The sequence below is a fragment of the Silene latifolia genome, chromosome 9, assembly GCF_048544455.1.
Source record: "Silene latifolia isolate original U9 population chromosome 9, ASM4854445v1, whole genome shotgun sequence".
NCBI classification, from domain to species: domain Eukaryota; kingdom Viridiplantae; phylum Streptophyta; class Magnoliopsida; order Caryophyllales; family Caryophyllaceae; genus Silene; species Silene latifolia.
In genome coordinates, this window is record NC_133534.1 from 136,557,474 (window position 1) to 136,583,089 (window position 25,616).

Sequence of the window (25,616 nt, forward strand, 5' to 3'; positions counted from 1 at the left end):
GGATAATACACTTACGTGTAGCCAAGGATGAAACTTGAACAAGGTTAGGGAATAGTTTGTACAAGACAATTGTCGGTTTTCATAACTCGGTCTTCCTAGACCGTTTTATTCGGCCTTCCTAGGCCCAACCCAACCCATTCGACCAATCGTCCCGTCTAAACGGTCCTAATTCTTATTTGGGCCTAAGGATGGATAGCGATTGACGTCATCCATACCATGATGCTTACTCTTGTTTGTATTAAGGGCTTTCACTACTTGAGGAAATGGACTAGGAATCGACCTTACTCTTGTTTGGCACGAGCCTCTCCACAGACTTCGGGTTTGATGGTTCGGTATGGCAACCCACCCTTTAAGCCAAAACCTTTTCTAAATGCACTCAGCATCCCGTTATAATGCTTGTATAAATGTGTATACCTTACATGATCACCATTTCAAAACAAAACCATGACGATTTTTCAAAATATCAAAACCCATTTTCAAGCAAAATTTCGAAATGGGCCTTTAGTTAGCTCAAAATCCGGTCAAAACTCTGTCCATTTGTCGTGTCAAAATTCGGGCCACAAGCCCATTTCAAAACCTCACTTCGAGTCCACTCCTACAACTACACCATAGTTGACTAGGACACACATTTTCAAAAAACTTGTCTCTCTTCAAAGTTCACTCAACACAAGTGGCACACACCCACTTCACGAGTCAAAACATTTCTTCTTTTAGCAAGTGTGTTAGAATGGTCGATCGTGTTTTGATTCGTCGCCGATCTCTTATCCAGTTTCCAAGATGCCCGGATCAAGTGATGAAACAAACTTCAACCAACTTCAAAATAGTAATGATCGAATCCTAGCCGCGCTAGCCCAAATGCAAGCTACTCAAGAACAAACCTATGACCACCTTGAGCTCATCGAGGGCCGTATCTATGCCGTAGAGGGAAGGTTGCCTCCTCATGAAAGTGAAGTACTACGTGACTCTGACAACGAATCCAAGGATGAAAATCCTCTCATGGGGATGATCAGTAGGCGAGAAAAGACTCCAATACCTAGAGGAGCAATTGATGTACCTTAAGGGTGATGACATTTATAGGGAGAACAATCGCAAGTATGAGGCCGTCAATTCCAAATTGCCAACTAACTTTAGTATGACGGATATCCCTAAGTTCAAGGGACACGAGAACCCTTTGAACCACATTCGTGCCTTCAAGGATTACATGTCTATCAAAGGCATCAAACCCGAGATGTTCTTAAGGATCTTTCCTTCATCTCTTGATACCATCCCAAGGCAATGGTTCTACTCTTTAGATCACAAGAAGGTCGCTACTTGGGAAGACGCCGCAATCGAGTTCTCCAAGCAATATGCGGATAATGCCGAGATCTAAGTCACCATGCGTACTCTAGAGGTTCTTACCCAAAATGAAAAAGAAGGATTCACCGACTTCCTAAGTAGGTGGAGGAAGACTAGCACTCAACTAGTAGAACGCCCGGACGAGGCTACTCTTGTGGAGAAGTTTGTGGATAATCTCAAGCCCATCTATGCCAATCATTTGAGATACCAAAACATCAAGACTTTCAAAGACTTGACCGTACTAGGGACAAGGATTGAAGATGACATCCGTAAAGGACTCTTGTCCAAAACGGTAGGTCGAGGATATCAAGGGTCCACAAGTCAGTCATACTGCTCTACTAGTAAGACCGATGAAGTTAACCTTCTCGAGCCATCCAAGAAAACTACCCCACCAAGGAAATTCACAAACCTTGGGGACACTTACTCTAACGCTCTAAAGAGGTTAATGAAGCAAGGTAAACTCCAACCCATTGGACCTACTCCCGAACCCGAAAGGAAGTCCAAGTTTTGGGACGAGAATTCGTACTGTGAATACCAGAGGGGCAAAGGGCACGACACAGCAAAATACTACAAGTTGAAAAACGTGCTTCAAGACATGATTGAAGATGGTCGACTCCCAATACCACCCGGAGGTAAGCCCAACAACACTCAGAATCCTCTTGGAGTTCTAGTGATCACAAGTGATGAATCTACCTTAAATTGCTCACACCTCATTTCTCCCATCGAAAATGAAATTCATGCAATCGAGAATGAAGGGCTCTACTCTACTATCTCCCCTACCATTTCCGACTTCATCACATGGGCAAGGAGTGTGGATAGACAAGTTTGGGAACTAGAAAACATGGTAACAACTTTACGCAATCCCAACGCAATACCCGAAGAACATGTGCCACTAATCTTCTCTCAAAATGCCACTATGCAAGAAATAATCGCCGCGGTTGATAAACTAGTCGATCAAATCATACGACTAGAAGTTGATATCATGAGAATGAGGGAACTAGCTGCAATCAATGGGGTTTGGGCCGATGATGATGAGGACGAATATCTCATTGAAAACTCCCTAGTCAAGGAAATAGTCCAAAATAGTGAGGACCAAGATGTGGACCACCTAACTCGTTCGGGTCGTCCATATAAAAACACTACTCAAAACGGTCCAACCAACGTTGTCACACCAAATGACAACGAGGATGACTCCACTGATCATTTGCTCAAGCAATTACAGAAAACAAAGGTTGATCTTTCAGTCCGGCAATTAATAGCAAGCTCATTCCCACATCGCCAAGCTTTACTGCAAGCTCTGGCCAAGCTAAACGTAGCACATAACTCCACTCCTGAAGATGTAGTCAACTTGGTCTTCCAAGAATCACCGAAGCTAAGTAATCCTATTACTTTCTCGGACGAAGATTTGCCACCTTTTGGCGGTAGTCACAACCTTGCTCTATACATCACTGTCATTTGTCTAAAGAAGAATGTGCCAATGACCTTGGTGGATGATGGCTCCGCGGTCAACGTCATACCCCTCAAAACGGCATACAAGCTAGGCATGAAAGAGTCGGATTGGACCCCTACCAATCAAGGTGTGCGTGCATATGACGGTACACGACGAAAAGTAGTAGGACTTGCTAACTTAACCATGGCCACAGGGCCAATTGAACGAAAGGTTAACTTCCAAATAGTGGACATCGAGGCTTCCTTCAACATACTTCTGGGAAGGCCATGGATTCACGCTTCCAAAGCAGTAACATCCACCCTTCATCAAAAAATCAAGATCCCACTAAATGGCAAAGTGGTGACGATCACTTCGTCACCCATCAAGGCAATAATCGAAAAACAATCAAACAATCAAGTCCTTGCAGATCCTATATACGAACTGGGGGGCTTCCAAATTGTAAGTGTCATAGAAAGTGAGTTGGGACCCTTATACTATAATCCCTACTCCAACTTGGTGGTCAACCACATACTTAAAGCCCAGGGATACTTCCCTGGAATGCCTTTGAACCCTATTCGGAAGAATACCTTCGCACCATACAAGGAAGGCAACTCAACAAGGATACCACTTGGACTAGGATACAAACCCACAAAAGAGGAGGTTCTCGAAATGCTTGCCCAAGTACAAAACCGCAAGCACGTAGGAGTCCAAATGCGACCCTATCTCCCTACTTTAAATGGGTACTTTGTTCAAGAAGAAAGTCTAGAACTCTTTCACGGATTTCCTGAGCCTTGGCATTATCTCGAGAGGAAACTAGCCGGAATCGAGATCTATCACGATTGCTACTTCATCCCTCCAGAAACAGTTCCTACCGTCAAAACCCGTCAAGCACCTTGCTTAGACGAACAAGCTGTTAGCCTATTGTTTGGAGAAGATCGATTCGTTAGGGCCGCGCAGGATGAGATCATTACCATGATACTTCAAGACGATCGCTTCAACCCCACCGCGTTGATCACAGAAACCGACGCGAAACAGCAAAAAGGATGGAGAAAATCTATCAAATGGACCAACAACCAAGGAAGACTCTTCAAGCTCACCACTGGAGAAGGAGAGATGTTCAAAGGAGAACCAGAAGACGATGAGTTCGAGTTGGAGTCGGAGTCAGAGTCGGAGTCTAGAGAAGTCATTAGAGAGTCTACTCCTGTCGTCATCCCCACTCCCTTTGTTTCTCCTAGCTTAGCCTCGAGTAGTCACAGTAGTTCGGGAAATGCCCTAACCACTGTCCCTTTGCCGCCACTGACCATGGATTAGTTGGCTTCTTTGTTTCAACTTTACTCAAATTTTAATATGAATAAATCAGGTTCTGCTTACTCTTTGTGTTATCTTGAGTGCAATTCTGTTTACGATGATACTGAGGATGACCAAGACCCAGACTCAATCGAAATACCTCCCTACGTAGCCAAAGAAATACTACAGGAAGGGGAAGGGGGACCAGTAATAGAAGACACCGAACCCATCAACGTAGGAACCGAACTAGAACCCCAAGAACTTAGGATAGGGACTACCTTGAGCTCTACGGAAAGGGCCGATTTCATAGACCTCCTAAATGAATTCAAAGACGTTTTCGCTTGGTCCTACAAAGATATGCCAGGGATCCACAGGGATATCGCTGAACATAGGATTCCGATTAAGCCAGGTTTCAAACCTGTGAAACAGAAGCTTCGACGAATGAGAACGGAATGGGCTCTAAAGATTAAGGAAGAAGTTGACAAATAATTCAAAGCCGGATTCATCAAAGTTTCCGAGTATTCTGACTGGGTAGCTAACATAGTACCCGTACCCAAGAAGGATGGGAGAATCCACGTTTGTGTTGACTTTAAGGACTTAAACAAAGCAAGTCCAAAAGATGACTTCCCTCTACCTCACATCGACATATTGGTAGACAATACTGCGGACCACGCATTACTATCCTTCATGGATGGGTATGCGGGTTATAATCAAATCAAGATCGCCATGGAAGATATGCATAAGACCGCATTCGTCACCCAATGGGGAACCTACTGCTATACGGTAATGCCGTTCGGATTGATCAACGCCGGAGCTACATACCAACGCACCGCAACTACACTCTTACATGACATGATGCACAAAGAGGTTGAGGTATATGTAGACGACATGATTGTCAAATCCAAGGAAAGAGAAGGGGATATTGCGAACCTTCGCAAGTTCTTCGCAAGGCTACGAAAGTACAACATGAGACTCAATCCTCAGAAATGCACATTCGGGGTAACATCTGGCAAACTCCTGGGATACGTCGTTAGTCAAAGAGGTATAGAAATAGATCCTTCCAAAATCAAAGCTCTGATCGAAATGCCACAACCTCAAACAGAAAAAGAAGTCAGAGGATTCCTAGGAAAGGTGCAATATATAAGTCGATTCATATCGAAACTTACGATGATTTGTGAGCCTATCTTCAAGAAACTCAAGAAAACAGACCACACCATGTGGGATGACGATTATCAAAAGGCATTCGACCGGATCAAGGAGATATTGACTAAACCACCAGTGCTCATGCCACCACAACGAGATCAACCTCTTGGTTTATATCTCACAGTAACCGAAACGGCCATGGGTGCCATGCTGGCTCAAACTGTAGGAAGTGAAGAAAGAGCTATCTACTATCTTAGTAAGAAGTTCTTGGAATACGAGTGCAAATACTCGCAACTCGAAAAGACATGCCTCGCTCTTGTGTGGGTAACGAAGAAGCTACGCCATTACATGCTTAGCTACTCCGTCAAAATATACTCCAAAATGGATCCAGTCAAATACCTCTTCGAGAAACCCGTCCTCAACGGACGTCTAGCAAGATGGACCTTGATGCTCTCAGAATTCGACCTCAAATACATGCCACTGAAAGTTATAAAAGGTCGCGCCGTCGCCGAATTCTTCGCATAAAATCCTATCAATGACGCACAAACAATAGATACTTGGTCATTTCCAGACGAGGATATACTCCAAACTGATGTAGACTCCTGGGACCTATACTTTGATGGAGCATCAAACTTAAGAGGATTCGGAATAGGAGTGTTGCTCATTTCTCCTGAAGGCGAGCATACACCCACTGCTGTCAAACTCGACTTCGAGGTGACAAACAATGCTGCAGAATACGAAGCTTGTCTCATTGGACTACAAGCGGCAGTGAGCTTGGGCATTAAAAACCTCCGAGTACATGGGGATTCATCACTAATCATTAACCAAGTTACAGGATCTTGGAAAATCCGAAGCGAAAGCCTCGCACCTTATCAGGCTAGAATAGACCAAGTCGCTCAATTCTTTGATCACGTAACCTACCTACACCTACCTCGGGAGGAAAATCAATTTGCAGGCGCTCTTGCGAAACTTGCATCATTGATTAATATGCCAGATCACATATTGGAAATGCCTTTGTGCATCGAACGACGGTCAGAGCCGGCTTATGTCCACCAAATAACCGATGAAGAGGAAATTGCGCAGGAACCCTGGTTCCAAGCAATCCTGAATTTTAAGCTTAATGGTATATATCCACCAGATATGGACAAGAGGGGACAACGTGCTATACGCCTACTAGCTTCCCAATACATTCTCATGAAGGCAGAATTATACAAAAGAACACCTCTTGGTGTAGTCCTACGTTGCCTCGATCATTCACAGGCACGAAAGGTGATGGAAGAAGTCCACGACGGAGAATGCGGACCTTACATGAGTGGGCCCATGATGGCAAAGAAAATCACACGTTTGGGATATTATTGGACCACAATGGAATCCGATTGCATCAAATACGTAAGACATTGCCACAACAGCCAAATCTTCGGGAATGTACAACATGTCCCTCCTTCATTGCTCTATTCAATGACATCTCCTTGGCCATTTTCTGCATGGGGAATTGACATAATCGGGAAGATAACCCCAGCCGGAACAGGAGGTCACTGTTTCATTCTAGTAGCAATCGATTATTTCACCAAATGGGTAGAAGCGGCTTCCTACACTGGTCTTACGGCTAAAAATGTGGCAAAATTCATACAAAACAACATCATCTGTCGATATGGTTGCCCACACGAGATCATTAGCGATAACGGGTCACATTTCCAAGTTGAAACCGAGCAATTGCTAGCCAAATACAAGATTAAGCATCACCACTCTTCGCCCTATAGACCACAGACTAACGGCGCGGTAGAGGCGGCAAACAAGAATGTTGTCACAATCCTCAAGAAAATGATTGACAACTATAGAGATTGGCCAAGCAAGATACCCTTTGCTTTATGTGGGTATCGTACATCTGTCAGGACGCCCACTGGGGCTACTCCTTTCTATTTGACCTACGGCATAGAAGTTGTACAACCAGTCGAGCTCGAAATACCATCTTTGCGTATTTTACTAGAAAGTCAAATCCCGGAAGCCGATTGGAAGAGGGATAGATATGAAGAGCTCATCCTCCTGGATGAACGTAGGCTACGCGCCCTACATAATGTCCAAACATATCAAGCTCGTATCAAACGAGCTTTCAACAAAAGGGTTAGGCCAAGGAACATCAAAGAAGGAGACTTGGTGCTTAAATCGGTTAGAGCTCTTTTACCTGTCGACCCACGGGGAAAATTCAAACCTAATTGGGCCGGACCATTTCTAGTCAAATCCATACTCCCAGGGAGTGCGGTTAGGATCACAGACCTAGATGGGAATGAGTTTTCAACCCCAACAAACCTTGACCAACTAAAACGATACTATGCCTAGAATAGGAACAAAAAACGCGCCTCGCGTAACCCCATGTGTCGCTCTTGTGGCACTAAATAAACGGCCCCTGGCCGAGCTGAAATAAGCTAATGTCACTATGCTCTTGCATTTTGACAAATTTGTCATCCTCATATCATCAAATAAACAAAATTCGCACCTTCAGAGTAAGTAAAAGCTCATGCTTCTTTTCTAAGTTCATTACAAGCTCTTGCTTAGAACAATTATTCTTTTACATTTACTCAAACTACGCGCAAGGGTTTGATTTCGCTTTTTAAGTGAATACGTAGGCAATCCTTCACGGGATTCAACCCATTATATCTAAAATGTAAATAGAAGGACATTTGCATCGCATTTGAAATTCGACAAGAATAATAAATAGAAAATCACAACGGTTTCATAACCACTTAACCTTTTTATTTCATTCATCTTCTAATAATAATACGCTACATAATAAAAATAGAATAGGCTAGGATTCTAAAAATCCCTCCTTTTATTACAACAACAATAATAATAATAATCAAATAATAATAAAGAGATTCGGGCTATTCCTCCATCTTCCCCTTGCCCTTGTCATTCTTGTCATATTTCTTGTCACGACCTCGAGCCGGACGCTCTTGCGCCACTTCAGACCTAATCACCAACGGTCTTTCTCGAGGCCTAACTTTTCCATGCTTGCCAATCACCATTTCCACAACAGGAGTAGTCTTTGGTTTCTTCGAAGGATGAACGACTTGAATCCCGGCTTCCTCTTCTCCCTCCGTCAGATGCTTCTCTTTCTCTTTCTCTACCTCGCGCACCTTGTAGTCAACAGGCTCGCGCTTCCTCAACTTCTCACGCTCTCCTGGAGTAGTGGCCTTTCGCCATCTCAGATAAGAATCCGACACCCATAAAGCATTGGCGGAGAAATTTAAGAACCACATGTTTCTTTGGGCCCATTTAATGGCCCACTCCCTTCGGCTTTCTGTAGTAAGCGCCACAGCAGTCTGCGGGACGGTATCAAGCCTCGGGATCGTCTGTTTCAGCCCAACTTGTCTCATCAGCCTCTCCGGAAAGATGCACACCATAAACTCCAATCCAGGAATGCGCACCGACCTAGTGGGATCCAAAGAAGACACTCCAGTGACGGACTTGAGGTGCCACCACGGAACGACCCACCTAATCAAGGGACCATCATCACTCTTCAGCTTGTTCTTCCAATAATCACAGACCCGGGTGAAGTCCACCATGTACAACCGCGTCCTCATCGCAATCAAACGGGCATGATAGGAAAGCGCATGAACTGGGGGCTCGATCAATCAGAGCCGCTCCATAAGCCAAACCTACCAAAAGCAGGTATTAGACATCGAAAAAAAAAACAAAAAACAAAAAAAAAACATAAAACGAAAAAAAAAAAGGTCTTTTACCTGCAGAAGGACGGGACTTCCCAAATACGGTAGATCGCGGTTGGATTTCCTACTATCCAAACCCAAAAGAATCTCCCCTAAGCATAAGCAAGCTGGGCTCCTGCGCAGCTCCATCTGCTCAACAAGGCCCAAAAGACGGGGATCACCTCTCAAGTCTTCATCAACATGCCCTTGGAAGACATACACATGCAACAAACAAAAGCCAAATGCCCTCCGCCTAGCAACATGGGAAACGGTGGGGTCGGCTCTGTTGATGAATCGATCTATGAAGTCCAACATTCTCACACCTTTTGAGGTAACTAGACGGTCCACCTCAAGTCTAGTCAATCCGAGCAAATCTCTAAATTTGCTTTTGTACCCTTGAGAAGTAGAAGGAATGGCAGGCAAATGTTCGGGGTCCCATCCACCAATAGCAGCGATTTCTTCAGGAAAGAGGCAAATATCGCCTCCAGGGAACACAAAAACGTGGTAGTTCGGGTCCCAGTAGTCAAGGCAAGCATCCAAGAACGGTTTCACAACCTTGATGAGTTTCAAACTCAACAACGATCCAAAATTATAAGAGCCCATATCATGCTTCTCCATATTTGAAAACTCGTTGGTCCATTCCTTCAAGCGGATCTCCAAAGTATTCATGATGAAGAATTTATTTGAGAATTTTATGTATTTAGACAAAGATGAGACAGAAGATTTGTGTGAATAAAAGCTCCATCGACGTTTCTATTTATACTAATTGCTGTTTCCAAAAATCCGTCAGAATAGAACACTTTGGGAATAGGCGCAGCACCAGCTGCGCCTCTTCAAAGGGACGCAGCTCATGCTGCGCCTTTTCCTCAGCTTCACTCCCGTGATTTTCCGCGTTGGATCTTTCCTAATTCCATGACGAATAATTTCCTATTCCTACGGGTTATTATTTTGGTAAATACGGGAAGATTACCATGTTTCAAGTTTCCTAAATTTCGCGGGCACGCATTTTGAGGCGACATCGACATTTTCGCCATTTTTACCACATGTGCACATTTTCTTTTTAAGAAATAAATTTCATTTTCATTTTTAGGAAATAAATTTCATTTTCATTTTTAGGAAGTAAATTTCATTTAATTCGTTTATTTTAGCGAATCTCAACATGTATATATTAATTTCTATTTCTTCACTTCATTTCTACATTTCTAACTTATAAATTCCCTTTTTTTTTCTTTTTTTTAGGGGGTAACCCTCCCTACCGTCCGGTCATTTTCGGCAAATTTTTTGCATTTTTGCATTCTTTCGAATCTCTCATTTTGCGCTAATTAAGGCCGTATGTATATACAAATGTATGCTTGGCATGTTTTCAATGTAATTTTCGGCAGCATGACGGCGTAAACCGTCATCTACCAAACCTGTTCGAAATTAACCTGCAGGTACAAGCAACGCAACCCAGCAGCAAAGGCACTCAGGCCGTCATATATATACCAAACGGAGGAAATGTACAAACTGGGGGCTCGAGCCCCAAACAAAGTCCAAACAATGTTCAAAATGATAGTCCAAATGTACAAATGTGCAAAATACGACAAAAGCTACACAAAACTACTGTTGGGCGCCCTCCAACTCTGCAACTCTCGCCACAAGAGCGGCGATCTCGGCATCCCGAACCTCGAGCTCCCTCAACACGCGAGCTGTCTCCTCCCGGGACTGGGTCAACTCTTGCTCCAGCCCACGGTCACCCTGTAAACAATAAATTGGCTCATGTCAATCGATTCAAGCAGAATTAGAAAATCAAAAAATCAAAAATAAAATAGGCGTAAGGTTCATACCTGACAACCTCGACCGCCGACAAGCACCTCGACGGCAGTAGCTCGCAGCCGGTTGGCCACCCTCCACAACGCCACAAACCGAGACGGCGCAACCTGCATTTTCAAAAAGAAATTCTCAACACATTAACAAACTCAATCAAGTGTGTTCTTACACAAAGGTTATACAAGTTAGAGGCTCACCCTCCGAATCGAGATCTTTTGCCCGATCGTCCGTGCCGGATCCGTCACAGCTACGTCAAAGTCACGCAGCTCGGAGATCGTCGTCCTCCCGGTCGCGTCAGTGTACTCGAGGGTCTCGGGGTACTCTGGGGGCTCGATGCCCGCCGCCTCGACCTCCTACAGAGACAAATGGTTCTCATCAATCGATGATCTTTCATCATGATTCTCAAAAATCAAATCAAAAGGAAAAATAAAAGATACTCACCACTACCGGCCAGTACGCCAACTTCCCGTAAAGGAACGCCGAGTAGTCCTCGCCAGGAAGAAGAAGGGCGTCGCCACTGGCACCAGCCAAGTCCGCCTCCCTCTCAGCCTCAGAAGGCTCCCTAAACATCGTCCTGGGAGGATCGACGGGAACCGTCAACATGTCCCTCAAGCACTGACGAGCTAAGCGCTCGCCCAAGTACCACACAGGACCCATCGACGTCCTCAACAGCAGTCGGCCCGAGCTCCTAGGTCGAAGGACCTCAGCCACAAAAGGAGGCGCTCCAGCGTACTCCGTCCAAGGTCGGGGCACCCACTGAGACAAGATAAAAAGGGATCATTCCTACGATCAATTAAAAGCAAATATAAGAAGCACGAGCAAATATAAGTGGGATACTCACGCTACTCAGCTAAAGAGCGTTCACGTCCCGCCGGTAGACGTTGTGAGAAGAATGCTTGCTCTTCGTCCGGCACATCACCCAATCCCTCACCACGGGATAGGCCCTCTCCAGCGGCTCCGTCCTCTTGGGCGCGAGGCTGGGGAAGTAGGAGTACACCCACGCCTGTAAAGCAAAATAATCAATGACGATCTTTCGTAATTTGATAAAGAAAAGGAATTTACTTCGGTCTAAAGGAAGGTTCATACCTCCAGCAGTAGTCCAGGTCCGACAGCACCAGGAGAAGTCCCCTTCTCCATCAAGTCCGGATGAACCATGGCCCTCATGAAGCGGATGAGGACCGCGAAACCAAGAAGGACCCGGTCCCCAACGTCCTAGGGAACTCAGGTCAGAAAGGAAGGGAAGAAGCTTCGTCGACAGCCTCTCGCCCTTGTCTCCGAGGTAAATCGAAGACAGAAACCACCAGAGCCACAGACGAGCCCTCTGCTCAGCTGTACAGGGAGGAGGAGCCGTCTCCCTCCCATCAATCGTCACCAGCGCCGGGGTCTTCCCCGCAAAGTAGTCTCGAACGTAAGAACTGGGTATCAAACCCGGCACTGTAACAGCCTTCGGCGACAAGTTCCAGCCGATCAATCTCCTCGCCTCGGCCGAGTCCGCCCTCATGGCAGTCTCCGGCCACACCACCTCCTCGGTCCCGCACGGCAGACCAGAAATCATGCCGTAATCCTCCAAAGTGACTCCCACCTCACCAAAAGGCATGTGAAAGGTGGAAGTCGTATCCCAGAATCGGTCCAAGAAAGCACGGACCAGGCTAAGGTTAGCCCGCAACTTCCTCTTCGCGATATCCCTCCAGATCTGCACCAAAGGATCGAACGCTCCACGCTCGATCAGGGCCCTCTCCTCCGCCGACAGCCGCTCATAGTGCTCCATCGCTGTCGTGTAACCCGAGAACGACCTGATGTTCCTGGCCTCCTATTGTGATTTGAAACAAAGCTATCTTTAGTTTTGAATGAAATTTGAAAGAAATTTGGACAAAAAATGAAAGGGGATGAGTAGTGAGTAGTGAATTCCTATTTACCAAACTCTTCACCGTCCTGTAGGACAGGTGACCCTCTGCAGCCCACACCAGGTGCCTGCTCTCCCAAGTCTCAGCCCACGCGGGAGCCCCTCTCAGCTGACGACCTCCTCGTCCGACGTTGGCCCGTCTCGGGGCCTCCTCCTCCTCGACGACCTCCTCCTCGCGAGCCTCGTCCCCGGCAGCCATCACCGCAGCGGTGAAGGCCTGCTCCAAAGCCTCCTCGACAGTGGCAGCGTCGATCTCCATGGGAGCTCTCCCAGAAGTAGAAGCCTCATCACCTGCAACATTAAAGCAAATTTAGGCCGCGTCACATGACGACAAGCCTTGGTTAAGGGATTTTCGAGCCTTCGGAAGCCCTGAAACCGCTCTTTTTTTCGCCATCCTTGGCCATATCTCCACCTACCCGATCGCTTATGTGGTAATTTGGGTCAAGTCAAGTCTAGTTCGTAGCCTAGTTCCGGGTTCGAGTCGTAATTTCGGCAGCATTTCGCTATAATGGCGATTATGCCCTAGAAAAGTGTCCTGAAAAAGCCGTTACGAACCAAAATTCCGAAATGGTAGAAAGTTTACCCATCATTCAAGGATCCCAAATATCAAGTTTCATCGCAAATGGGCATTCCTAGGGCTACTTTCGAAGCGATTTACGGTTCAGCTGTAAAACCGTCTCAAAATTCACTCAAAGGCTCAAAACTTGATGAAAATTCGAGACAAATACATGGTTATGTTCCTAATATTACCTACTATCCATTTCTAATGTCAATTTGACCAAACAAATGCGTTTGGGACAAAAGCCCCAAATTTTCGATCAAATGGGTCATAAACCCTAGATTTTTCGGCTCAAAATCGGACGAATATGGATGATTAATGCAAGATTGAGACACATACCTCGATTAGTCATGATTAATGCAAGCTTTTGAATCAAACCTTGGCGGAAATGGTGAAGATTTGAGAGAGAAATGTGTGATTTATGTTTCGAGCAAATGAATACAAAGCCTCCTGATTTTCGCGTTTTTACGCAGGAAAACCAAATTGGGGAATAGACGCAGCAGGCGCTGCGGCTCTTCCAAGAGACGCAGCTCATGCTGCACCTCTTCCTTTTGTTCCCTCCATACGGATTTTCAAAAATTCGTTATGAATTCGTTATTTGTGGGCCCATCTTTGGTGCGCCTCTTCCCCGGTGTTATTTTCATTCTTTTGGTCCGTTTGGCGATTTTCTTTCGTTCCGGCCCGCATTTCCAAGCCCGCAGCAGACTGCCGCACATCATTTATTCCTTCCAAGACCTTCTGCTTGTCACAACGAGCATTTATTCCTTCACAAAATTCGACACACCTTCATTATGTCTCCAATGAGATTAAGCGGATATTCTTTCCCTCTCACGACAAGAAAAATAACTCCCAATCGTGTCTCTAGCGAGAGTAAGCGGACGTACTGTCTCTCTCAAGACACGAGTATTGACATCTACCTAAGCAGATTTCCCCTCAGCAGTTCCCGCCTGTGTCCTGCTACTCGCAATTATTTCTCAAAGACTACCCAAAGCAGATTTCCTCTCGGCTCCCTTTGTGTCCTGCTACTCACAATATTTCTTGTTTCCCCGCAGAGTGCGACAAAGGTGTCGTTCTCCAGAAGTTCCCAAACCAAAGCCTTCTTTCTTAGGTTCATAGACCCGAAATTAGGATTTTTTAACTATAGGATCCCAATCCTTTTAGGTTCATAAGCCTTCAAGTTCCCAAACCAATAGAGTTCTTATACCCAAGCTTTAGTTACCCTTAAGTTGAACTTACTTTAGGCCTCATTCCCGCCGATGCTTTCCTTTAGGGTCCCACACCCTAGCGCCAATCCTTATGTATCCTTTAGGTCTTACCCTTAGCTCCTACGCACCTCCGGAAGCATCTCGAGAAAGAAGTTTCAGGTATGGTCTCTTCTTATGGCTGGCGAGCCTCCTTACGTAGTCTAATGGACTTTAAACAACCCTCCCTGATAGTCAACAGACTCTAAAATGTTCCCGACGACAGGTCCTTTGCTCAGACCTCTTGAACCGCCTCGCGTCGCCATAGTCGTCAGGTTGTAATCTTCGATTGACCTGATGGCTATACTTTGACTTTCGCCTTGTCCAAGCCTCAGTCAAAGTGGGGGCTCTGTAGATACCTCATTTCTGCACCTCCCGCAAACCACCCAGTGATGATTGGGCCGCATGTTTGGCACGCGGAACGATTTGTGACAATTCGTAAGATTATCGTCAAGTGATTGCTCAAATATTAATGTCTACCTCTTAGTTATCATCTACGTCCCGATACGGTCGTTTTGACAGTAATTAGAGTACATTCGGAGTCCGGGTCTAAAACCGTCTCCATTTTCTGATAACCGCTAAAACCCGAGTCAGAATGTTCTGGAATGTTCCGGATATTTCTATTCCATATTTCATAAATTTTATCTTTTAGTAAGCAATTTCCCGTAATATTCACATAAGATATTAAGGAAAACCGAATTATTTCCGTCCTACCAAAACTCAAACACGGAGATCTTTCTTCTGCAGGAGGAAACCACTTGGGAACAGACGCAGCAGGTGCTGCGCCTCTTCCAAGAGACGCAGTGGCTGCTGCGCCTCTTCCCAGGCCCTTTTCTGCATATTTCTCGTATCTTTTTCATATCTTTCCGAGATTCACTTCCAAAGAGTCTCCGAAACCCTAGTTCCTTCACGTGATTAGTATAAATAGGACCCTTCTCTCCTCATATTTCTCACGCGAGTGTCCGCCCTTCTCTTCTCCCTTTGCATTCTAGACTTTGTTCTTACGTTTTGACGTCTACGTGCTTGAACTTTAGACCACGTAACCTCGGATCCTTCTGAGTACCAGCCTCTCCGTTGCATGACCGACCAATTTGACCAACTCCACAATAATCAACTTAATTAACTTAATCGTTTTCCTCTTACGAGGGCACTTTCTTTGCATTCGCGTCGAGCATCACTAATCGATATCTTAGTCCTTCTCGTTTCGTCAACATGTAAGTCTGAGGGTGTATAATCCTTATTCATTTATTGTATTTTATTTATTGTATAATCAATTGTAAGGTTTATGTCGGAAATACCATTAAAACCGATTTCTAAAACCATGCTTTAAAACCTCTTTTTACGGATTTCCAGTAGATAACCGTCGAGAAAGGACGCAGCAACTGCTGCGCCTCTTCGAAGGAGCGCAGTTCCTGCTACGCCTCTTCGTGAGGCTGCCGCAATTTCTGCTTCCTTTCTTCTTCGTTCGTCCTCTGTTATTCGTCAAAATCCTTTTGTTTGTGTCGTTTATTTGTTAATTCTTCGTTATGATAGCATATAATTCACATGTATAATGTAGTCATCATCATTAACATGCTTTAATCATCACAAATCCGACTTAAGTGCCTAATAAACCAATATTTGCGGGTTTTGGTCATTAAATTCAATTCCAGGTTGTAGAGATTCAATTCGTCAATATTGGGTTTCTGGAATTCGTCTTTGATATAGTTTACATCTGCTTATTCACATGTTCATTGCATATTCGTCATTAATCCATCGTATCTAACTTAATTAGTTGATTTAATTTGTTTAGCTTGTTAATATTTTTCACTCCTGTAATTAATCCATCTTATGTTAATTCGTTTAATTCCGTCTTATTCATGCTTTACTATTTTTATGACCCATTCATATGTAAAATAACCTACTAATCACTTCCATCCGAGTAAATAATACCAATTGATCATTAAATCACCAATTAACATTAACGGCTTGCAATTACGGCTTCACAGCCAGAACTGAGCCAAGGAACAGACGCAGCGTCTGCTGCGCCTATTCCAAGGGACGCAGCTCTGCTGCGCCTGTTCCTGGCTGAGTTATGTCCCTGAACTCCGTTTCTGCCTTGACCTAGTTTAATTAGTTTACGTATTAACTAACTATTATCCGTAATATCACGCTAATTCCTGTTCGTTAATTTATTCTTTTATTCCTTTTTCTCAAATTATCCGTTTTAAAGGTATTTTCGACATAAATCGCCTATTCCAATGTAATTATTGTAATTTTGTTTATTGCAATTTTCTTTATTGTATTTATCATTGTTTCTTGTATCATTTGTATGTTTTCACATGTAATTGAGCATTAAATCCTACTTCGACCCAATTGTTTGCTAATTACGTGTCAACCGACTTAGCCTAATTCTTCACATGTTAGGATTAAAACTTGGATGTTGCATTGCATGCATATAGCCGACGATATATCAAGTATGAATAATTTCCCTAATCATTAGTAGAGGCCGCTATCGAGGCGGGCGGGATTAGGTGTTCGATCAAAAGAGCTTCCTAATACGTACCCTCACCACTTACTCCAGATATCTGTGAACACCCGTGTTCATTGGCATCCACGAGAGTCATTCTAGACATAGAATGCTAAGGGTAACGATTGCTTAGTGTTCATGTCTCTACTTTGTGTCTTGACATGACACGAGGCATTCGAACGGTTCCAATTTCCCATAAAAATTGGTGGCGACTCCATACAAATGCAAACGCTTGTTTCCCAAGCGCCCCCGTGGCCCCCGCTGTCCACAACTACTAGTCAACGTTCAACATAAAACCAAACTCCGCACTAAACTGGGCTTAATTAAATAAATACTTTTATCAAAACATTTAAAATAAATGTTAAACAATTTTCAAAACAATTTTTGAAACATTATAAGTCGTGTATAATAAACTCAGCATCTCAATGTTATAGTAGGAGAGCTATAACATTGAGCTCTTTTACTAGTAATGTTATAGCTGTAAAGCTATAACTTTACCAATTTAAGAAACTCATTCTTGATTATCATTACGAGACACTCACCTATACTATTCTAATCTTCAAGGAGATCTTCGAGTATAGGCTACGTCATCATCCAAGCTTGATTAATCTTTAGACGGACTTCGTCTTCATATAAATCTTGAATGAATCTTTATATCGTTTGATCTTGAATAAGGGCTTGAGCACTTTATACTATCATCACAATCTTCTTTGTTACTTTCTTGTAACAAGTATATAAAATATAAAACACCTTGACATCATCAAAACATAAACATATAAGCTATATGGTTCAACAAATTCCCCCTTTTTGATGATGGCAAGCCTCCTAAAATTGTGGCAAAATGCATAGTTCCCCCTTAATATAATACCGTCATCTTAATAATAAAGATCAACGCAAGATCAACACGATTTCTCAAAAACCGAAACTTAAAGGACTTTAAGAGACAATCGATCTTGACAAGGAGCAAGCTTAGGTAGATGCTTACTATAGACGTTCTTTCCCCCTCTTGACATCATCGAAAACCTAAGAACAAAACAAAAATGACTAGAATAATATAAGACGAGACAAGAGATAAAACGTCATAGAAATTAATATTATCATACATAACTAAAAGCATCGAGAAGATTAATTATTAAACAAACTTAAGAAAACATGTTTAAAGCCGATGGGCCGAATGGAACACATGTTTAAAGAAACACTTGGGCCATAATCCACAAGTGCATGCCAAAATTGGGCCGAATGATAAGTTTGTGAAACACACCATAAGAAAATGAAAAAGAAAGCTAAAAATAAACAGGGCTAAATATGGTAAGGCAGGGGTAGATCAAATGTTGCGGGTTCGGTAAGGGTTCACGTAGTCGGGCCGAGTACGATGCTCTAAAGCATCAAGACGATCGAAAGAACTCCGCACAAACTGAGAAAGAATCTGGATACTCCTTTCAAAGTTGAGTACCTTCAAGGACAAAGCTTTTGTAGCCTCCAATGTAAGCGATTGATCACTTGCCATAGCCTTTCCGTGCATGACCAACGCTCCACCTTGACTCGTGAGGAAAGTAAGACGGTCACCATGTGGGAACACTTCCCCACGGATTGCCTTCAATTCCCGTTTAAAACCCTCTAACCTCTTATCCACCGCATCCATCAAAGAATAAACCCGAGAAGCATCCAAACCCGACTCTAAAGACCGAGATGGTCCAACCCGTGACAATACCGTAGCCAAGTTGGTTGAATGCTCCTCAAACTTCTCCATTAAACCACTCATAAACCCTTCCAATTTCGCCTCCATAGTCCCCAAACCCGAATCACCCGGGATTTTCTCAACATCCTTAACAAGAATTAACTCGGGTCCATCAACAACAAGACCCATAAGCTTGATCAACCGATCACACATGCAATCCCGTGCACTTACACCGTAACTATCCCGTCCCACCACTTGTTTTATCTCCAACAACCGAGACACCCACATCCCATATGGTAAGTCGATTGTTGTACTTAATTTTTCCTTGGTAATCGTGAGACTTGTTTGAATGATACGATACAACACAAGACTTGCCAAATTCACTTTTTGTCACTCCAACCATGAATAGATTACAATAGCCTCATAACTCGAAACTTTATCACGACCTCCTCTCCTCAGCACAACCGTGTTCTGATGCGTGTCTATAATATGATGTTTTACATCTTTATTTCCACGCATTTTATGTCTTTTATTAGTAGTTTATTCTACTATTTGCCCCTTTTCGTCGACTTCCGCCTTTTTATGTAATATTGCAGATTATTGCGGAATTGAGTAGATAATGAGCCAAATCCGTCCCAAAGTGTTTAGCATAGGATTTTACATGGAGTAGAGACTCGAGAAGTGAGCTTGGCGCGTGTTTCAAGGCCCTGGAGATAGCAAAAGCATGGGTGCGTACAAGTTACAAGAAGTTATCAAGCAAAGAATCGCTTCACATTACTACAGCCTGCTTCAAATGGCTATATCTCGAGTTCTAGAGCTGATAATCGAGTGATTCTAATTGGAGGTGAAAGCTTATCCTCTTAGATTTCCAACGCCGCAAGAATCGCTTTATTCCGATAAGTAACGAAAAAATGGCAGCTTTTTTAAGATTGTTGTGCGCTGCAGAATTCGTCAGAATGCACTACTGTACAACACCCTTGGTCGATCGACTGACCTACCTGGTCGATCGACTAGAGCGCAAATTCCATAAGCTACTATTCAGCTATGCTCAGTCGATCGACTGGGTCTTGTGGTCGATCGACCAGTTTATGCTGCAGCGAGATTTGTTTGCGCGAGACTTAGTAATTAGTCTTATCTTTTATTAATTTAGGAAATAATAATATCTCTTATGGTATAACTAAGAGACTACTTAAGACCTAAAAAATCATCATTGAGGGGACTCAGTTTTGAATGTGTTGTTTTGGGAGGCTGCTTGGAACGGCTGCTTGGTTCCTTCTTCCTCTTCCAAATTTATTTGTAAACTCTACTCTTAGATCTCTTAATATCTAATCTCTTGCTTTCTTGTTTAATTATTGCTATTAGTTATTGATTCAAGTTTATTTCTTTTATGCCTTTAGATTTATTCAATTCAATTATTATGCCTTTTAATTCAGTTTATTCTTATATTATTGTTATTTCAATTAATACTATGAGTAGCTAAATTTCCTCCGCTAGGATGTGAGGAGATCTATGGTGTAGACGGCTTAGGATGTTGTAGGATTGTTTAGGTCGGTAATTTCTTTGTCATAGTTATTTAATTGCTATTTTTAATGAGGAGACTGAAAAGTAACTTGTTAATTGATTTGGAAATTCTAGACCTAGATCGAGAGATCGGAATAGAATAGACCTAAAACTATGATAATTAGTCTACCCTTGAGACCGAAAGGCAGTAGGAATTTCGTGAGACCGAAAGGAGATAGAAGCTGCAGACTTTGTTACACTGACTAGAGCGGAAGTTAGTTAGTGTGATTTAGGAAGGGAACTCAGTCCGAAAGGTGTTTCCTGTTGATAGTGGACCGAGAGGACCTGTCACCTACCCGTCTTACCGTACCTGTATCAGACCTATTTTAGATTAATGCCGTCGAAACTATAGTGAACCGATCTTCTTAGCTATTTCTCTATTATTATTTCCATCTTTTTATATCGCTTTTATTTTACTTGTTTTAGTTTTACAACCAAATCAAAACCCCTCAATCTTATAGACCAAATAAAGGCAACTAATAATTCCCTACCTCCCTGTGGTTCGACCCTGACTGCCGCTATCTATAGTAGTAGTTTGGAAAATTATAAATTTAACTTTGATACTAAACAACGGTATCAAATTTTGCAAAATTTGATACCGTCGTTTCAGTACCAAAAATAAATACCTAGCTACTACTAACAGAAGTCAGCGGTAAGTAGGCTCGATCTCCACAGGGAGGCGGTCACTATCTACTTGTCTATTCGGTCTGTCTATGTCACAAATTGGGGGTTTTAAGTTATTTGACTAAACTAAATAAGATAAAGCAAGAGAAATAGAAATAAGAGGAATTAACAAGCAAGGGGGAGAGGACTAGGATTTCGGGTCATCAATGAACGTCAGTCAATCGCAGTTAAGGTCACAGATCAGTCGATGTGTCGGTCTAAGGGGCAATGACTATCTCCTTTCGGTCTCAATTCGCCCTAAAATGCCATTAGTTTAACTTTCGCCCTCACTAAAGCATCCTATTGTTCACTGCGGGTCTCACCCATTCCAACCTTTCGGTCCAGGTCAAGGCTTACCAAAATTAAAAGGCTAATCGCATCGATTGAACTAGCAGGATACAATTATAGCAGCGATTAACAATATAGACTAAAACAACAACGACAACCCATAAACCTAATTAGCAATGTAACATTAGTCCATTGAATCACCTAATCCTATCAGAGAGAATTAGCTAGACATAAATAAAGAAAGAACAAGAATAAAGGGAAGAAAAACAATAAGCATTAATTAAATTAAAGAAAAAAGAAAGGAAGAAAGTTACAGTAGAAAAGGATCCGGAAAATAGGAGAGAAAATAGTATTCAATAGTAACCAGAGGAAAAAGTAACGTGTGATGTGTGTGGAGTAAAAAAGGAGAGTCCCTAATGTATATCTCGTCTTCCTATTTATAGGAAAGACGATTTTATTTAACCTAAAAACAAATTAAAGCTAAAAAGCCCGAGCCCAATAGCAAACCACTCGATCGAGTGATTTTAAACCACTCGATCGAGCAAAATTAAGCTCAAAACACTCGATCGAGTAGAAAATCTACTCGATCGAGTAAATCCTAAAATGCAACTACTCGATCGAGTAGAAAAAGGACTCGATCGAACATAATTGTACTCGATCAAGTACTTTCCAGCGCACAATTTCCTGCTTTGCGCACTGAATTCAAACGGCTGCCATTTCTTCGTTACTTGGGCAAACAGGACCATTCCGGTGGCGTTGGAAAGCTAAGAGGACAAGTTTTCATCTCCAATTGGAATCACCCCAATATCAGTTGTAGAACTCGAGATATAGCTCTTCAAAGTAGGCAATATCAATTTGAAGTTCTTCCTTTGCTCGCCTAGCTATCTTACTCCTTTGCGCATCTCAAAATAGCTACATTCCCGCTCCAAATTCACTCTTCCTCCAAATGCATGCTAAACGGACGGTAAAAGGCTCGATTTCACTATTTTCTGGTTCATTCCTGCAAATAAGACAAAACAAACCAAAGTAGCATATTCGGGGCATTTCGTAGCATAAAACTACGATAATAGCATAGAAATACGTGCATAAAAAGGCCTAAAAGGACTATATAAAATGCACGTATCAAATCTCCCCAAACCAAACCTTTACTCGTCCTCGAGTAAACTAAATGCAAACTAATGGAACGGAAAAAATAACTCAGAGCTAGCTATAACTTGTCTACTTAAACCAATTTAATGCAAACTATAATCAACAGTTACAGCTACAATGGTCATTACGCAAATGAATTATAAGATGGCCATAAATAAAGCTGACTGATACCGTCGTAGAGTACCAAAGATAAATTTATAATTTTCCAAACTACTACTATAGATAGCGGCAGTCAGGGTCGAACCACAAGGAGGTAGGGAGTTATAGTTGTCTTAATTCTAGTCTAGGAAATTTGGGGGGTTTTGATCGAATTTTAATTAAACTAATTGCAAATAAGTAAATAGGCAAATGAAACTGACGATGTAAACGAAGATAAAAAGGATGCTAAGACGATCGGTTCATTGTAGCTACGACGACGCAAGTCCTAGGTAAATCTGAAATAATCACGTGAGGTGGGAAAATAAGAAGTCCTCTCAGACCAACTTAACAAGTAGCGCCGCTCAGCCTAAGCTACTAGTCTCTAGGTCTCACTAATACTAGCTCACGCCCTGAAAAGTGATTCCTAATGCCTAAATTTAACTTATCTTACGATCTTAGTATAATTTAGTCGTTCAATTGGTAGTCTATTGCCCTCCCCTCTCTTTCGATCTATTGGGTCGGTCAATTCCTATGTATTTAACAAATAGCCTCTCGGTCTTTTATCAAAAAATGCAATTAAATCAATTGAACAATGCTAATTCTTACGCAATGCAGTCGATCGACTAGCTGGGGCAGTCGATCGACCCGGTTTTCAGTCGATCAACTATTGATATCAGTCGATCGGCCAAACCCCAAAACAGGTCTACCTATTCTACGTCGTCTACGTCACAAATTCCCTCACATCTTAGCAAAGGGTGATTACCTACGCATATTAAAATTGATAACAACAACGAAATTGAAATAAACGATATGGGAAAACATAATTTGAATGATTAAAGCAATAAAACGCAATAAAGGGGCTATGGTTCGGGATTCTAATCTATCAATTCTATGCTAATGACAAAATAAAGTAGAAACTGAAAATAAGGACAAAATAATACCGAAGTAGGAAGCAAGAATTGAATCCGAAAGCAAGCAAGGAACTTTATTGAGAATTCTAAACTACGACATAGCTATTGTATTTTTGGAACTAGATGATAATGAATTTGATAAGGAAGAGTCACGTTATATAGAAAATATCACGTAACTCCTTCTCCAAACCTAATTACAAATGGGTTTCGATTAAAATCCTTTAATTCTCGTCTTTAAATTCTCGTCAGACTCGTGGAGTGGTCGATCGACCACTCGTACCAGTCGATCGACCAAAAGCGCTGTACAGAATTGCATTCTGACGGATTCTACAGCGCGCACCGATTTTAAAACAGCTACCATTTCTTCCTTACTTGGTCAAATCAGACGTTCTACGCGGCGTTGGAAAGCTAAGAGGATAAGCTTTCACCTCCAATTGGAATCACTCGATTATCTACTCTAGAACTCGAGATATAGCCATCTGAAGCAGCCTGCAATGTCGTGAAGTGCTTCTTTGCTTGTTAAACTCGTACGCACCCATGCTTTTGCTATCTTTAGGCCTTGAAACGCGCACCAAGCTCATTCCCGAGTCATTACTTCATGTAAAAACTTATGCTACGCACTTAGGGACGGAATTGGCTCATTTTCCGCTCAATTCCGCAATAATCTGCAATATTACATAAAAAGGCGGAAGTCGACGAAAAGGGGCAAATAGTAGAATAAACTACTAATAATAGACATAAAATGCGTGGAAATAAAGATGTAAAACATCATATTTTAGACACGCATCAAACTTCCCCAAACCAAACCTTTGCTTGTCCCCAAGCAAACTAAATGCAAAACTAAATCTTGATAGAAAGGAGCAAAACATGGACAAACTGAAAACCGTCTACTTAAACCAATTATAATGCATATGAATCAACTACTAATAGCTCAATGTCACGCAAACGAATTTATGCATATTTCGAAAAGATGTTGAACGTTTGACCTTGCAAGACTTTCAAGATTGGACTCTCCCGGGTCACTCTTCTCTCAACAAAGCAAATGGTAAGCCATTTATATGTAAGAGAGAAAGAGGCAAAAGTCGCTCACCTAGACTCAACCAACCATGATTATGCATGCAATATAGTGTGATAAGTAATTCTAGCTACTGTGCACATACATTCCAACCATTCAGGGTCCATCACATGCCGAATACTTGCAAAGATTTAGATAAGTGAGGCTATGGGTAAGAAGAGGCAAAACAATATGGGAATGAGAGGGAAATAGCCAAGCTAGCATCCTATCAAAACGAATAAATACATCCACTTCCAACTCAAAGAAATAAGCTCAAATGCCTTAATGAATCAGGCAAACACTTCACTAATCCAAATAACACTCTTCATAAAATATAAAGCAAACTTAGGAGTAAAATTTTTCTTTTTTTTTCTTTGCCGTTTCTTTTTCTTTTGTTTTCTTTTTTTTCCGTTTTTTTCCCGTTTTTTTTTTTTTTTTTTTTTTTTTTTTTTGTTTTTCGGCAGTCACTATTTTTCAATTTTTTTCATTTTTCTTTTTCTTTTCTCCTTCATTCATTACCAACTTCATAGAGTGCAAATCGAGCCAAAATTGATACAATACAACGAATACCACTAAAACTACCAAACTAGCTCAGCAAAGGGTAGGCTTAGTTTATGGATTGTAGCTAAAGGGTCAACTGGCAATTTTTGGCTAATGTGAAGCTAATGGCTAAAATGAATAAAAGGGATTTTCGCAAGCATTCTCCAAACATGCAATACCAACCACCAACCCGAATGTATGCAGGCATAAAGAAATTAAATGTCATACTTGTGCAAATTAATGTTACACGATATGCAGGGAGTAACTACTCACAATCCTAAATGAAACTGGTCATGAATGACACCAGTTTATAAAGCTCTAATTCCTTAGAAAGTTTTGTAGTTTGCCAAAATTTCAAGTCAAGTCTAATTGTTCAACAAATTTTGAAACGAAATTTGAGATTTTGCAAAAACATTTGCTAAAAGATGTGATAAAATGCAGGGTATAAGCAAATGACAACTATCAGTAATGAATACTCCAATCTGACTCAACCTAATATGCAAAATTAAACGTGATATTTTTGAAATTTTGAATTTTTTCTAATTTAATTTTTTTTTGAAATTTTGTATATATGGAAAATAAAAAAAACAATGCAAGACAAAAATGTAAACGTGAATGCAAAACAGAATGAAATGCAACGCAAAACCCTTCCCCAAACCAAATCACACAATGCCCTCATTGTGCGAAATCATGTGTATAAATAAGCAAAGGAAATT